This window comes from Brachyhypopomus gauderio, unplaced genomic scaffold, assembly GCF_052324685.1.
Source record: "Brachyhypopomus gauderio isolate BG-103 unplaced genomic scaffold, BGAUD_0.2 sc45, whole genome shotgun sequence".
Taxonomy (NCBI): domain Eukaryota; kingdom Metazoa; phylum Chordata; class Actinopteri; order Gymnotiformes; family Hypopomidae; genus Brachyhypopomus; species Brachyhypopomus gauderio.
This window is the reverse complement of record NW_027506871.1, coordinates 1609149-1621027: the sequence shown is the minus strand read 5'-3', so window position 1 is coordinate 1621027 and position 11879 is coordinate 1609149. Positions and strand designations below refer to the sequence as shown.

Genomic DNA, 11879 nt, shown 5'->3' with positions numbered 1-11879 from the left:
TTGGTATACCAGAGATGGCTGGGAAGAGGGAGACCTGGGCCCCTTTGAATAGGCTACTGCCCCCACGACCCGAAACCGGATAAAACGGATGACAATGGATGGATGGATCCTGATATTCACGGTAAATCTAGTAAAAATACTGCACATTTTTAATACAGCATTGTAATGATAGTGTACACTCTTATTTTAATGTCCATCACATTGTTGGTATTGATTTTTATGGAAAAGGTAGTTTCTCCATGAAAAAAACCTTTGGCTGTCATATATCACCTTGAAGGGCAGGTTTATGTGACAATCACTGTATTTATTTCATACAAAGAGACTCAAAGGTACTTGCTTGAAGGGGCTGTTGTGGTGTGATCACTCTTTTCTCCTGCACTGTCTGATTTTGTTTGGTTTAACTCTCCATGTCCTGGTCAATAAAATATAAACACCATCAGCTCAGTGGTCCACGCGAGGTGGATGACATTATATTTCTAATGCGATCATTATTGAACACACACAAGACACGCTGACATGATTCGCACAGACTTCTACACTGACTGACTTACATATCTCGCACCACGTGTGTCATAGAACTCAGGGCTGCATCACGAATGCACAGTATGCACTTGCACATTTACTTTACATGACAGTTTTCACTCTACATGTCCTGGTCAATAAAATATAAACACCATCAGCTCTTACTTCATCTGGGTTTCACTTGCAAGTGCAGTAGTGAAGAATTAGCAGGAACTGGGATTCCTCCACAATACCAGTTCAGCGTATGTGTAGTATATTGGTAATTTCTACTGTTATTGTGTATAATAATGTGACCCCACTGTTGTAGATGGACTAGCCTTGCCTCTTCACAAGCATTTTAAATCATCAATGTCCTGTGTGTGTTCATGCGAATGACAAAAAACTTGAATTTACTCATAATGCAATATTTAAATGTTAATGTTTTAATTACCTGTCACAGTGGATGCAGCAGACATGAACCTAAAGGTTCTTCCATTAATTAATTTTTTATCTATGTTTTTGCCAATCATTCCACACACATACGCTGCTTCTTCTCTTTTAGTTGCATTTACAATAGTCAGAGAGATGTTGTTGTTTTTCCACGTCATTATGAATCTGGAGTTGTTGAATGGAGGAAGAGTTATGGCTACTTTATCTTCATACACTATTCCTACTAGCTGATGTTCCTGCTGCAGACTTTGCTTCATCCAAACACACAAAGCGTCCTTGGGTATTTCTTTAAACCTGCAGTACAGCGTGATGTTTTCTCCACGTTCATTCAGGACTTCTTGCTTATCAGGTTTTGTAGTTTGAACAGGACCTACAAATTGAAACCAAGTCACATCAATAAAGATAAGATATGGATAAAATTTAATCCAAAGCAAATAATATATATTGGTTATTAATTCAACATCAGAAATTACGGTAACACAGATAATGATAAACACAGGTAAAGATTTAGAAACATACATGTCTTGTAGAGAAAAAGTGTAAGTATCCAGACTGGTATCATCATTGCAGTTAAATACTCAGACCTCAGAGGAGACAGTTTGAAAAGAAGCAACTGACAAACTTAACAAACTTCATCAACGTTTAGGTCTCACGACTCAAAATCTCATTGGCTGGTAAAAGTCACAAGATCCTGTTGTGTCATGTTGTCTTCTAACCTTGTTTGTCCACAAGCCCAACATACATGTACATTAAAGGAACAGATCACCATCTCAAAGAAAGGGCTGAAATGAAAATATTGTTTAAAATTATTTATTTCATTTTTTACTCAGGTCTCCGTTTTTAGCCAATAGAAGAGCAGCTCATAAAATGAACCACTCCTGTTCTACTGTCTGTTCAACCAACACCTGGTGGAACGTGATTGGCTAACACTGTACCACAGTAACACTCATTATTTTATGGAACAATATTGAAAAGACAACAGTCAGAGTATCATAAAAAGGTTTTAGTGTGTGTGATGTCTCATTTTTAATTGTAGCACATAAAAAAGACAAAATTATATACTGGAATTATGATCTGTGGAAGTCTGTTGAATTATCAGAAGTGGTTAAATGAGAGGACTAGTCAGTTGTGGATGAGAACAGCACAGACTAGTTGGGGAAATGTATAAAGGTGGAATGACTGATGTGTTTGGTGTTTCAGGTTCATGGAGGACTGGACAGGTGAGTGGGTTGCTGTGTCATGTCATATTTAAATTTTACTCAGGGATGCTGATTCCTAACTTCAGATACTATAGCTTCTCTCATATCCTGACCACGCCCCTTCTGTGGCTCCTCCCACCTCCTGACCACATCCCCTTCTGTGGCTCCTCCTACATAAAAAGAGAAGGCTAGACTGACTGGGTGACTTTTCTTGGGTCACTCCTGCACCAGTTCATTAAGCCCAGACCAGCAATTCTACAGTAGACTTCTGTAACTTATTTTTATTTTCTTCCTCTTGTTTATTTTGTTCCTGTTGTTGTATCCAGAGACCAGAGGATGATGGGCTCCTTTTTCACGTTTCTCTCCGGGTTTCTTCCTCATGATCTTTGGGAGATTTTCCTTGCCACTGTGACATTTGGCTTGTTCACTGGGGGCTTGGACTCAAACATCTGTAATCTGATTTACTGTGATGAGTCTTGGGTGTTTTTGCAGAAAATGCAAATATACTGCTCAAAAAAATAAAGGGAACACTAAAATAACATCCTAGATCTCAATTAATAAAAATCTTTGAAATCAGTTGAAAATCTCTCATTTCTAACTGTTTTCTGTTCCATTTGTACAAGAGCAGTTGAAATTGATTCACAATCAGTGTGGCTTCCTATCTGAACACGAAGTGTGGATGACTTGGAGTTACATTGTGTTGTTTAAGTGTCCCCTTAATTTTTTTGAGCAGTGTACAAGTCCTTAAGTAGATTCGAGCAGTAAATTACTAATAGAATGTTGCTCTTTACTTTAAAAAAATCTATTAAAATATGAATAATATTTATGTAACAATTTCCTGAAACGGCAATTAAGATGATACAGTATTTAAATTACGATGTGATACAGTATTTATATTACAATATAGCGGTGCCTCTGTTAAGGTTACACATGACCAGAAACGTGGGAGGTAGTTATTTTACCTTTCAATTACTGATACCTCAGCCCTTGGAATACAAATTAAAAAATGGACTTAAATAATTAGTCATGTCACACAATATGTCTATCTGTCATGTTGAGGACCCCGGCCCCTCCCTTTTGGGCGTGTGTAAACGTTGTCCACGTGCTCTGTCTGCGTTTTCGGAACTCCGTGGTGATAGCTTGTTGTGTGAATAATGTGTCTCACCTGTGAATCGTCTCGTAATCACATGGGGCTAATGTGGTCTGTCTATTTAATGTGCGCTCGCGCAGTGTCCTGTGCTCGTCGTTGTCTATAGTTGACACGTCTGTGTGTGTTACATGTTTTACGTGCGCTATATTGCGCAATCTGTGTCCAAATTAAAAGTGACGTTTGTTGCAAGCGAGGATTCGTGTCTCATCCTTCCCTGCTCCGCCGCGCGTCACAGAACTACGAGCCTTTTGAGACACCGAGAAAATGCCAGGCTACGCCACCCGGCCGAAGAGGGCACAGCGCCCCAGCAAGCGGCATCACCGCACGTCTTCCTCCCCCTCGCGCCGCGAAGCCCCGCCGACGCTGGCGCAGCTCCAGGAAGATCCGGAGTGCGCCTACATGCTCTGCGCGGCTCGGGAGACGGCTATTCCCGAGTTAGCAGAGGAATACCGCCGGACAGCGGTGCGGGTGTGGCTGGAGAAGCGCCCCTCTCCCTCCCAGGAACTCTCGCCCCTGCGGGTGGGCGTCCACGAGGTGGAGGTGGAGCCTCCCCATCGTGAGGAGGGAGGAGAGGAAGAGGACTCCCTCTCGCGCCAAGCAGCCACGCCGACGCTGAAGCAGCTGGAGAGGGACCCGTCATGTGCCAAGCTGCTGAAGTTGGCTCGGGAAACCTCCAGCCCCGAGTGGGCTGTGGTGTTCCGACAGGAGGCGGTGAGGGGTTGGCTAGAGCGACACCCCTCTCCTTCCCGCGACATCTCGCCTCTGGGGGTGGGTGCCTGCATGGTCGGCGCCACGGCGTCCACCCCAGAGAACGAGTTTGGTGAGGGGGAGTCCGAGGAAGAGGAGGAGTACCTCCCTCTGCCCGTGGATCCCTCTACTACCGTGGACCACGGCGGGGAGGAGGCGGAAGACCCGGGTCCCTCGGTCTGTCACGCCCCCACTGTGGATTACGGAGGGGGCGACGAGGACTATGATGAAGCCTCTACCGTATACTACGGTGAAGGGGAGCAGGAGAACTATCCCCCGTCGGAGGACGATGAGGCTTCGACCGTATACTACGGTGAAGGGGAGCAGGAGGACTATCCCCCGTCCGTGTGCTCGGGAGTGTCCGAGTTCACGGACAGCGACCTCTACACGGAGGAGGAGGGCTCCTACACGGAGGACGAGGAGAGCCTTCCCTCCTCCGTGGGCACTGTGAAGGGGCAGGGGATTCCTGGCGGGAACGCGTCCTCCAGACCTTCCAGGGCTAGCTCAATGGACTATTCCCGGGGTGAGAGCCCGGTAGAGTCCATGGAGGAGGTCCTGGAGGATGAAGAGAAGCCCATGGAGACAGACGGAGGAGTCCCCCGCGCTGCACCGGGCACGTCTGCCCGCCGCGCTGCACCGGGCACGTCTGCCCGCCGCGCTGCACCGGGCACGTATGCCCGCCGCGCTGCACCAGGTGGAGAGTCTGCAGCAAAGGCAGGAGGAGCACCGCCTACCGCAGCGCCTGCAGCACCAGCAGTTTCGGACCTCTCTCCCCTGCTCGCTCTCCTCCTGGCGCGAAGCCTGGCGCCTGTTATGTGTTTGTCTGTGCCAGTGTTTGTCAGTCTTCCCGTGTGTATTCCTAACCCATTTTTCCCATTCGTTCCTCTATGTGTCAATGTGCCTGTGTGCGTGTTTGTGAATGTCCCGTGTAACGTGTCTAACGTCTTTTCCCCTATGTTCCCAGGGAGGGTGTTCTAGGCGGTCCGTGGCGGACGCTTCCCCGAGGGCAGTCACCTCCCAGATGCAGGACTGAGCGCATCGGGTCCGCCCATCGTCGTGGGTTCGGGGCACTCGGTCCTGTTGGCACCCCGGGACGGGTAGTGCCCTTGGAGGGGGCGTCTGTCACGTTGAGGACCCCGGCCCCTCCCTTTTGGGCGTGTGTAAACGTCCACGTGCTCTGTCTGCGTTTTCGGAACTCCGTGGTGATAGCTTGTTGTGTGAATAATGTGTCTCACCTGTGAATCGTCTCGTAATCACATGGGGCTAATGTGGTCTGTCTATTCTGAGGACATCACCCCTCCTTCTTCTCCTTCTTGCCAGCAATTAGCAAAGCCAAACATCACCCTTTATTATGTTAATTCACAAAGCAAGACTGAGGCAGCAGCCTCACCCAAAAAGTCTCTGATCAGAGATCACAGATCACAAACAAGCAGAAACACAAATGCTTCTATCAAATGCTTCTAACACAAATATAGATAGATAGATAGATAGATAGATAGATAGATAGATAGATAGAGAGGTAGTATAAGAAATGTACAAAGAGCAAGATTCAAGCCTGCTGTTTAGATCACAAACAAGCAGAAACACAAATGCTTCTATCAAATGCTTCTAACACAAATATAGATAGATAGATAGTATAAGAAATGTACAAAGAGCAAGATTCAAGCCTGCTGTTTAGATCACAAACAAGCAGAAACAAATGCTTCTATCAAATGCTTCTAACACAAATATAGATAGATAGATAGATAGATAGATAGATAGATAGATAGATAGTATGAAAAATGTACAAAGAGGAAGATTCAAGCCTGCTGTTTAGATCACAAACAAGCAGAAACACAAATGCTTCTATCAAATGCTTCTAACACAAATATATATATAGATAGATAGATAGATAGATAGAGAGCACATGAATTTGTTTTCCTGTCTTTTCCTCTCCTTTTCCAGCCTGCTGTTTAGATCACAACATTTATCAGTGATGCAGTGATGCAACGCGACCATGCTAATTTTCGCTAGCAATGATATGGGATTTCCTATATAACATTAGCATCAAGCTAATTGCGCCATATAATTTCTTAGCTTTTCAAACGCGAATTCAAACGCGGAAACAGAAAGGGTTTGATTACAACAAATATTATATAGTATAGTATATGAAATATACAAAGAGCAAGATTCAAACATTTTTATTTATTTTTATTGTTTGACGGGACTTAGAGAAACTGTCGTCACTATGTGCGATTGAATTGTAACTTTTGAAACACGAGTCTACAAATTTTCTGCCGTTTGTTGTAGTATCGGTAACATACAGTCTGCTTGTAACTTCAACTTTTTCGTGAAGTATCACGTTTGGTGTTTTGGTCGTATGAGCTTGGGGGTGAGCCAGCTTGTGCTTTGGCAGGCGTATGAGCTGGGGGTGAGCCGCTTCCACCGCATTACCAAGACAATGGGCGTTAATCCCTTCACAGCAGGGGAGTGGGCTACATGGACCCTGTTATGTATGAACCTAGAGATGTCCTACCAATACTTACCACCAGAGGGCAGACCGCCACTAGGGCATAGGGATTCTGAATGTAACCATAACAACCAATTCAATTAATAAAAAAACTAGTGAGTGATCCAGCAAGTTGTCCTCCGTTTCTCTGTGTGTCGAGTAATAATGTTTACTTAGTTACACTATAAGGGAGCAACATAACATAAATTGGCGACGAGTTGTGTATTTCGGAATAGTTTTCATCGACTGACAGTGAACGTTTAGTCAGCCTTGAGTGAGTTTTAGACCGGAATGAACACCCGTGTGTGTGGATAGCTAATGTGCTAATCAACTAAGAGCCAACCGTCAACGGATGCTTCGAGAACAGCTGGTGCTACGTCAACGGATTCAACGGACATCTAGGGCTTCAGGTTCATTTACAGTACAAGTATTTACAGAAAGATTTATGATGGCTGGAATATATGGACATATGGATGTTTTTGATGAGTCTGGGGAGCAATGGGCAACGTATATTGAATGTTTTGAGCATTATGTGGTGGCTAATGACATTCCTGAGGCTAAGAAGGTTTCAATACTCTTCAGTGTTATGGGACCTAAAACGTATGGACTGCTTCGTAGTTTAGTAGCTCCCATGGCGCCTGGCACTAAGACTTACGAACAGGTTGTGACTGTGCTTAAAGATCACTTCACGCCGAAACCGCTTGTTATAGCCGAAAGGTTCAGATTCCACAAGCGTAACCAGGGGGAAGGAGAAACGGTAGCGCAGTATGTAGCAGTGCTCAAAAAGCTATCAGAACACTGCGAGTTCGGAGCTCACTTAGAGGACGCTCTGAGAGACAGATTTGTTTGCGGATTAAAGTGCGAAGCTGTGCAGAAACGCCTTCTGACTGAGGATAAGCTCACGTTCAAGAAAGCAGTGGAACATGCAGTGTCAGGAGAAACAGCAGCACGCGATGTACAGCAGTTAAGTAATTCCCTGAAAGTGAACGCTGTGTTTTCGCAAGGTGAAAAATGCCGCCGCTGTGGGAAGGGAAATCATAGTGATGAGGACTGCTGGTACAAAGATCGCGAGTGTCACCAGTGTGGGAGGAAGGGTCACACGAAACGAATGTGCAGGAGTAAATCAAAATGTAGTCACGAAAGAGAACGTAAACACAAAGAGGGAAAGCCTGAACAGAAAAGCCATACACACAAACGCAGCATGAAAGATAGGAAGAAAAAGATTCATCAGGTCGAGGCGAATGAAATTGAAAGTGAAGGGACGAAATCGGATAGTGACAGTGATTTGGGACTGTATGCAGTGTCTCAGAAAGGGAAATATTCACGCATATCAGTAGTGCCAAAAGTCAATGGAAAAAAAATGGAGATGGAATTGGATACAGGGGCGGCAGTGTCATTAATTCCGTTTGAACTGTACAAACGAAAGCTGCACAAACTTCCTCTGCAACCTACTGATGTCATGCTAAAGACCTACACAGGAGAGGCTTTGGCACCAGAAGGAGTCTTTAAAGTGCAAGTGGCATTGGACAAGCAACAGGCTGTCTTGCCACTGTATGTGGTGAAGGTGGATGCTCCACCATTGTTTGGCAGGGAGTGGCTGAGAGCCATTCAACTGAATTGGAGAGACTTAAAGACTGTACATGTAATTGAGCACACACAGACAGACAGCTTAGAGACCGTGTTAAAGAGACACTCTGCTGTTTTCTCCGATCAGTTAGGCACCATGAAGGGAGTGAAAGCCCGGCTTACTCTCAGACCAAACAGTGTCCCCAAATCTGCCCACCACGCAACGTGCCATATGCTCTCCGACCGCGAGTGGAAGCCGAGCTGAAACGCCTCACAGAGCTTGGCGTCATCTCACCTGTGGCGCATAGTGACTGGGCGACACCAGTGGTGCCTGTGAACAAGAAGGAGGGCACCGTGAGACTCTGCGGGGATTTCAAAGTCACCCTCAACCCAGCTCTCTGCATCGACAAGTACCCAATTCCACGTATTGAGGACTTGTTTGCTTCCCTCGCTGGAGGTCAACACTTCAGTAAGCTGGATCTTTCCAATGCATATCTGCAGATGGAAGTAGAAGAGAGCTCCAAGAAGTTGCTGACCATCTCAACACAGAAAGGACTCTTTTGTTTCAATCGTTTGCCGTTTGGTGTAGCGTCATCGCCCGCCTTGTTCCAGAAGGCTATGGACCAGGTACTCCTTGGGCTGTCACACACTTACTGCTACTTGGACGACATACTTATCAGTGGTCCTGATGAGCAGACACACCTGAAAACCCTGGATGCAGTACTCAGCAGGCTAGAGGAATATGGCTTACACCTCAAGCAAGAGAAATGTCTCTTCTTCCAGGAGTCCATGGAATACCTGGGCCACATCATCGACGCTGCTGGGCTCCACAAGTCACCGGAGAAGGTACGCGCCATCATAGACGCACCCGCACCAGGCGATGTGAGTCAACTGCGATCTTTCCTAGGAATGCTTAACTACTATGGACGCTTCCTCCCTGACCTGGCCACTGTGTTTAAGCCGTTGAACGAACTGCTGAACAAAGAAAGAAAATGGCAGTGGACACCAGCATGTGCATCAGCGTTCCAGAAAGCTAAAGCACTCCTGGTGGCACAAGAGGTGCTCACACACTACAACCCTGAGCTGCCTCTCCGCCTTGCTTGCGACGCTTCACTCTATGGGGTCGGAGCTGTTCTCTCTCATGTCATGCCGGATGGTGAAGAAAAACCCATCGCCTATGCATCCAGAACGCTCAGCAAAGCAGAACAAAACTACGCTCAGATCGAGAGGGAGGCATTAGCGATAGTCTTTGGAGTACGGAAGTTCCACCAGTATCTTTACGGCAATACATTCACTCTGCTCACTGACCATCGCCCACTCACAACCATCCTCAGTCCAGTGAAAAGCACACCATCCATGGCTACAGCTCGCATGCAACGCTGGGCGCTCCTGCTCTCCGCTCACAATTACAACATTGAGTACAAGAAAGGGGCCCTGCATGCCAACGCTGATGGACTGTCGAGGTTACCGCTCCCTCATGCCCCCAGTGAGAAACAAGGTGCAGTGGAGGTGTTCTATACGTCACAATTGGACACTTTGCCAGTCAGCAACGCTGAGATCAAGCGTCATACCATGTCTGACTCCACCCTGTCCCGTGTCATGGAAATGGTCACCACTGGCCGTTTTCCCACTACAAAGGACGCAGGAGACGAACTATTACACTACCTCCAGCGCCGCCATGAGCTCACTGTGCAGCACGGATGCCTCATGTGGGGTTTGAGAGTGATTGTGCCACCCAGACTGCGCCCCCGTGTGCTGACAGAGCTACACTCAGCACACCCAGGTGTAGTGAGGATGAAGAGCTTAGCTCGCAGCTACGTCTGGTGGCCTGGCATCGACTCCCAGATCGAACACCAAGCAAAGTCATGCCACTCATGTCAACGAGTACAGAAAGACCCTGGTCTAGCACCCTTACACCCGTGGATGTGGCCATCCAGTCCCTGGGAACGGATACATGTGGACTTTGCTGGTCCATTTGAAGGGCACATGTACCTGGTCGTAGTGGACGCACACTCCAAATGGCCCGAGGTACACATCATGGATAGCACCACATCCAGCAAAACCATCTCAGTGCTTAGGGGACTTTTTAGTCGCTATGGCATTCCACACAGCCTTGTAAGCGACAACGGCCCTCAGTTCTGCTCGGAAGAATTCAGCACGTTTCTGAAAGCCAATGGAGTCAAACACATTCGCTCAGCACCGTACCACCCTGCCTCCAATGGCTTAGCAGAGCGCTTTGTGCAAACCTTCAAGCGCGCTCTGAGGTCTTCCAGAGGAACTACACCACTGCAACAGCGTCTAGATACGTTCCTCCTGACCTACCGCAACACCCCTCATGCAACAACCAGAGAAAGCCCTGCAATGCTGTTCATCAGACGCAAGCTGCGTTCTCGACTGGATTTCCTGAAACCCAGCGTGGCTGGAACAGTGCACCAGTCGCAGGAGGCTCAACAGCAACGACGCCAGCTACACTCCAAACAGAGACAGTTTGCAGTTGGTGAGCCAGTGCTCGTGCGTGATTATAGGAGGGGGGAGGATAAGTGGATGCCAGCTGTGGTGATCGAGGAGACAGGACCGGTGTCCTATAAGGTAAATGTGGGAACACAAGGGGTCTGGAAGCGTCATGTGGACCAGATGCTAACTCGGCCCGAGTCAGACCCACCAGTGACTGCGAGTTATCCACTGTCGCTACCTCAGACAACCACACCTGGTACCACACTTGACCCAAGTACATCTCAACAGAAGGAGGATACTGATTCAGTTCCACACACAACACATACACCACCCAAGACACCACAGTCCACAGTAATGACACACACAGGTCGTTCTGAGATAACAGGGACTGTACGGCGATATCCTGTGAGGATCACACGTCCGCCAGTACGTTATAGAGATCAGTGAACTTAAAAAAATAAATAAAAAAATAAAGGGAATGTTGAAGGATGTTTAAGAATGTTTGCCTTGGCAGAATGTTGTTTAATGGTTGAGTTTTGGAACTCTGTAGTGATTATCAGCCGTAATTTCCTATTTCTGCCATATTTCTTGTTAATGTTATTGACAACGAATCTTAGTGGGGAGGAGATATGTTATGTATGAACCTAGAGATGTCCTACCAATACTTACCACCAGAGGGCAGACCGCCACTAGGGCATAGGGATTCTGAATGTAACCATAACAACCAATTCAATTAATAAAAAAACTAGTGAGTGATCCAGCAAGTTGTCCTCCGTTTCTCTGTGTGTCGAGTAATAATGTTTACTTAGTTACACTATAAGGGAGCAACATAACAGACCCTACCAAGCCCTGTGAAATTTTTCGCTTCTCTAGGAGCTCTAGTGTTAATGTGCGCTCGCGCAGTGTCCTGTGCTCGTCGTTGTCTATAGTTGACACGTCTGTGTGTGTTACATGTTTTACGTGCGCTATATTGCGCAATCAGTGTCCAAATTAAAAGTGACGTTTGTTGCAAGCGAGGATTCGTGTCTCATCCTTCCCTGCTCCGCCGCGCGTCACACTATCAACCACACTCAAATACTTTACTTAACACATAACATTCTGTAAAGCATTTTTCTGTTCAAAGTTTAATGTTGGGGCCTTTAAGGTTGGTGCACATTGATGACCACTAGTTTGCACAAAGCAATAGAATCCCAGCAAAACGTGTACTCGTGTATTTCCTCAACGTCTCTTATCTCCACCTGTAATATCACAGCAAGAACAAAGAATAGGCTGATATTCTTGTAGCTCAACCAAATGAATTACGCTGCATCGATGTCCCGCAGTG

The 11879-nt window shown here is 46.6% G+C and overlaps 1 long non-coding RNA gene across 1 annotated transcript; it reads right to left on the bottom strand.

Moving 5' to 3' along the window:
- Positions 1–250: 250 nt before the first annotated feature.
- On the bottom strand, positions 251–1700 carry LOC143486702 (uncharacterized). The gene is made up of 3 exons (XR_013123631.1): positions 1471–1700; positions 953–1321; positions 251–412 (listed from the first exon to the last, which is right to left on the bottom strand). It is a non-coding gene; the product is annotated as an uncharacterized LOC143486702 (long non-coding RNA).
- Positions 1701–11879: the final 10179 nt, after the last annotated feature.